This window comes from Mandrillus leucophaeus, unplaced genomic scaffold (assembly GCF_000951045.1).
Source record: "Mandrillus leucophaeus isolate KB7577 unplaced genomic scaffold, Mleu.le_1.0 Scaffold339, whole genome shotgun sequence".
NCBI lineage: Eukaryota > Metazoa > Chordata > Mammalia > Primates > Cercopithecidae > Mandrillus > Mandrillus leucophaeus.
The window spans coordinates 1,658,304-1,663,786 of NW_012103576.1; the positions used below are offsets into that span (position 1 = coordinate 1,658,304).

At 37.0% G+C, this 5,483-nt stretch overlaps 1 pseudogene across 1 annotated transcript; it reads left to right on the forward strand.

The window, feature by feature from the left end:
- Nucleotides 1–1,264: 1,264 nt before the first annotated feature.
- LOC105545784 lies at nucleotides 1,265–1,781 on the forward strand (annotated as a pseudogene). Its single transcript, XR_001006982.1, has one exon. The product of XR_001006982.1 is annotated as a 40S ribosomal protein S13 pseudogene (transcript).
- Nucleotides 1,782–5,483: the final 3,702 nt, after the last annotated feature.

Below are 5,483 nucleotides of genomic sequence, written 5' to 3' on the forward strand. Positions count from 1 at the left end.
CCCTAGGATACATACACAGTTCAGCCAGGTTATTTGCCACTTTATAAGAGGGATGACTTTTCCTCCAGTTTCTGATAACATTTCTCATTTTCACCTGAGACTTCATCAGAATGGCCTTTACCATCCAGATTTCTACCAAAATTCTGTTCATGATCTCTTAGGAAATCTCTAAGAAGATTAAGGCATTATTTACAGCTCTCCTCTTCTGAGGCATAACCAGATCACTCTTAACACTCTGCTCACAGAAACGTAGGCTTTTTCTAGCCTGATCCTTTGCATTCTTACAGCCTCTACCCATTACCCAGTTCCCAAGCTGCATCCACATTTGTAGGTATTTGTTAGAGCAGCACCCCACTTCCTGCTATCAATTTCTACCTTGATTCTTTCAGGGTGCTATAACAAAGTATCTTGGGCTGGGTAATTTTTAAAAACATAATTTACTGAGAATCCTGGAGTTAGGGATTTCGAACATTAAGGTGGCAGAAGATGTGGTGTACAATGAGAGCTCAGTCTCTGCTTCAAAGTTGGCACCTTCTAGCTATGTCTTCATATGGTAGTAGAAGTAAAAGAGCTCCCTCAGGCCACTTTTTAAGGATACTAATCCCTTTCATGAGGGCAGATCCTCATGACCAAATCACCTCCCATAGGCCTTACCTCTTAATACCATTACCATCGGGATTAGGTATTTGGGGCAATCATTAAAAAGGTATTTGGTGATCATTAAAAAGTCAGGAAACAACAGATGCTGGAGAGGTTGTGGAGAAATAGGAATGCTTTTACACTGTTGGTGGGAGTGTAAGTTAGTTCAACCATTGTGGAAGAGTGTGTTTATTCCTCAGGGATCTATAACCCGAATTTCCATTTGACCCAGCAATCCCATTACTGGATATATACCCAAAGGATGATCAATCATTCTACTATAAAGACACATGCACACATATACATATGTTTATTGCAGCAATGTTCACAATAGCAAAGACTTGGAACCAACCCAAATGCCCATCAATGATAGACTGGATAAAGAAAATGTGGCACATATATACCATGGAATACAATGCAGCCACAAAAAAGGATGAATTCATGTCTTTTGCAGGGACATGGATGAAGCTGGAAACTATCATTCTCAGCAAACTAACACAGGAACAGAAAACCAAACACCACATGTTATCACTCATAAGTGGGAGTTGAACAATGAGAACACATGGACACGGTGGGGGGAACATCACACATCGGGGCCTGTCAGGGGTTAGGGGCTAGGGACTATCCCGATAGCATTAGAAGAAATACCTCTTTTCGCTGCCTGACCGCTGCCATCGTGGGTCGCATGCATGCTCCCGGGAAGGGCCTGTCCCAGTCGGCTTTGCCCTATCGACGCAGCGTCCCCACTTGGTTGAAGTTGACATCTGACGACGTGAAGGAGCAGATTTACAAACTGGCCAAGAAGGGCCTGACTCCTTCACAAATCGGTGTGATCCTGAGAGATTCACATGGTGTTGCACAAGTACGTTTTGTGACAGGCGGGACTTGCTCCTGATCTTCCTGAAGATCTCTACCATTTAATTAAGAAAGCAGTTGCTGTTCGAAAGCATCTTGAGAGGAACAGAAAGGATAAGGATGCTAAATTCCGTCTGATTCTGATAGAGAGCCAGATTGACCATTTGGCTCGATATTATAAGACCAAGCGAGTCCTTCCTCCCAATTGGAAATATGAATCATCTATAGCCTCTGCCCTGGTCGCATAAATTTGTCTGTGTACTCAAGCAATAAAATGATTGTTTAACAACAACAACAACAAAAAAAAAAAATAGAAGAAATACCTAATGTAGATGGCAGGTTGATGGGTGCAGCAAATCACCATGGCATGTGTATACCTAAGCAGCAAACCTGCACAGTCTGCACATGTATCCCAAAACTTAAAGTATAATAATAATAAAAAAGAAAATGGTTCATATTCATAAAATATCATTCAAGGTCAAGTTTCGTGACAAAAAAATGCAATTCTAATCCCCCAACTGACTGAATGGATCCCCCACTTCTGCCAAAGAGATTCCAAAGAAACCTGAAAAACTAGTTAAGGCCATAACGGGAAGGAAGTAGGTGGTCAGACATGCCTCATTATACCCTCTCCCATTTGAAGTCCAGGCATAACTGACCAGCATGAACATTAAAACAGATCTTGGTCCGGTGAGGTGGCTCATGCCTATAATGTCAACACTTTGGGAGGCTGAGATGGGTGTATCCCTTGAAGTCAGGAGTTCAAGAACAGCCTGGGCAACATGGTGAAACCCTGTCTCTACAAAAAATTCAAAAATTAGCCAGGCATGGTGGCATACACCTTAGTCCTAGCTACTTGGGAGGCTGAGGCAGGAGAATCGTTTGAGCCTGGGAGGCAGAGGTTGCAGTGAGCTGAGATTGTGCCACTGCATTTCAGCCTGGGTGACAAAGTGAGGCCACCTCTCAAAACAAACAAACAAAAACAAGGAAAAAAAAAAGATCTTAACACTAACACTAACAAAATAGACTCTTTGTAGCAATAAGATACCAAATTCCAACCTGACTCTAGTATAACTTCACATGATAAAAATGGAAATAAAAGTATTTTACCCCAGAGTATTTTTTTTTTTTTTGCCCTATTTTGAAATGGCCCTGCAAAGTCGTTGGGAAACATTTGCATCTGTAAAGCATCTCATTAACATAAGTAGATCTTTCCTGTTCCAGGCCTTCCCAAACCTGAAGAGATTAACTGAGAATCTAGCACCTTTTAAAAGTCTAAATAGAAAATATTTGCCATCTATTATCTCTAAGACTAGCCACTTTTGAGACTTCATCTATGTAATAAAAACCTTGGTCTCCACAACCCCGTATATTAACCCAGACATTCTTTTCAATTGATTCTGGGTCTTTAGAAAATAACTTAACTCTTCCAAGCAATTGCCAATCAGAAAATCTTGGAATCCTCTTTTGACCTGTAAGCACCCACTTTCCCCTGCTTTAAGTTGTCCTGCCCTTCTGGACCAAACCAGTGTATACCTCACATGTATTGACTGATGTCTTACATCTCTCTAAAACATAGCAAAGAAAGCTGTACCCCAACCACCTTGAGCACATGTTCTCAGGACCTCTTGAGACCATGTCTTGGGCCGTGGTCACTCATATTTGGCTTGGAATAAACCTCTTTACATATGTTACAGTTTGGCTTTTTAAATCAACATTAATTGGCACCCTATATATGGGGCCTCAGAGAAGACTCAGAACCCTGAAAGAGTCACCCAAACCCAGAACTAAGGTACCAGTAGGGGCCCATTGAAAGCCCCCCAACTCCAAGCTTCTTCTTGAGTGAAACCGGTAAGTCCTCCTCAGCCCTGAACCTCTTGCTCGGTTGACAGTCCTCTGGTTTATTCTGATCTGGTTCTTTTCCTAGGAAGTTGTTGTTCAGGATCTTAATTTTGATTCAGAGGTGCATTCTGAAGGATCTTTTCCATTGCCTCTTTCTCCCCAATTAATCTCACTTGGCTTGTTTGTGCATTTGCTTGAGAAACTGAACTGTCCCTTGTGTAAATCAATGAGAGACTGAACTTCTCAGCTCCACTCCACTGAAACGCAGACTACAGTTTGGTTCCTCCCTTAAAGAAAATAAAAAAAAAGGGAAACAAATAATCAAAGAATGAGGAAATACAAAGATAACGACCCCCTTTTGGGCATGCTGTTTGGTTTTACGATGCCTCTACTTGCAAGCATTTGTGTAAATGGAAAAGTTTGAAGGTATACCAGGTTTTCTAATACTCCAGTTGGTTACATATTATGGCCTATTCTTGTGCACATTTTAAACTTGCGGCTAAATTACATCAAGAAAAATTCAGAGGTCAAAAGTCGACCTGCGACTATAGAGTTTTTAAAGTTTTATGTGTATTTCTCTATTTTCTTTTCTGCCTGCTTTAAATCTGCTGTTATTTTTCTACTGGGGTTGAGATAAAAACCACTGTTTGCATTCAACCATTTATTTTTCTTTTGTTTTATCAAACTGGTGAGTTTGTATTTATCTCATGGTTAGAGTTCTGAAATAAAAGCTATAAGATCTTTGTTTCTATGTGTGTGTATGTGTGTTTAGGTATGTTTGTGTGTATGTACATGCATTTTTTTAATGTGTTGTGGCCACAAAGTACCAAATTGGCTTTACAGTAAAGGAGTACTCATAAATTAAGTAAATAAGCCCAATGCTTTTCCAGTTCATGTGACTTAAGTAAATCTTTAACAAATAAGCCTACTTTAAAAATGTCTTCTGAATTGTCAGCACACATTTTGTCTAGATTTACTGGTCAAGCAGTTTTATGTTTATCTCTTGCAGATATTTTATAAGGTGTTAAAGTTTGGCACAAAGGATATGGAAGTATAAACTCAGCCCCAAACCTATGATCTTTGTGTAATTTTTGATAAATAAGGCATTTTACATTGTTGGTCTAATGAAAACAGCTAAATCCTGAGTTATCAGCAAAAAAACAAAAAACAAAAAAACCCCCAACATTTATTTAACTGTAAATTTCATACTTAGTTAAACACCTGATATTTACAGGCTATAAAACTGGTTAACAGAGAAATAACTTTAAATGATGACTAGTTTTGTCTGACATCACAGTTTTCATAAGTACTCTAGGTAAACTATTAAAAATTAATAGTCAAATAAATGCAATGGAATAAATGTTTATAAATAAACTTGTCCTGTAATTTTAAACTCTTAAAGTTATGTTAAGTTGAATAAGAGATAATTATTAAATATCTGGATCATGTCCAATTGTTTTAAAAGATTATATATACAAAAACATTTTCAAACAAATTAATTATAAAATGGTTTTCATCTATAAAATGCTCATGTGACAAACAATTTAAGATTTCCTATTTTCTAGGTCTTCACAAAAAATTAAGGTTACTAAAAATAAAAATTGAATTGAATATATAATTCTACATATAAAAAATGCCAAAGAAAGGTGTATTCTGATGAAAATAAGAAAAATTATAAGACATAAAAATGTGTTCCTAATAAAAGGAAAATAATTTTTGTCTAATTCAAAGGTTACTTTGAAACAAGGTAAAATGAGCTGATAGCTAGTAAGTAAAAGAAATGTAAAGAAAGCTATAGCTATAAAAGCAGTACTTTTGGTAATAGAGTTTAGAAGGAAAATAATTTTGTGTGAAAAAGAATCTTGTATGATAAATTTTTGTCCTAGAATAAAACATAAAGTTCAAGCATGTCATAAATAGTATGTGTGATTCATAATAGAGTTCATAAAAAACAGAATTTATAAAAGAAATTTTGTATGTGATTAAGTTGGCTATACTGGAAATTATTTATAATCATCCTTCTAGAAATTGTGCTTTGATACTAAAAGTACACTAATATAAAACTAAAGTCTTGGTTAGAATAGATTTTCTTAAAATATTGAGTTACCAATGAAATTGCAAGAAGTTTTAAATTTTTAATTATGTAA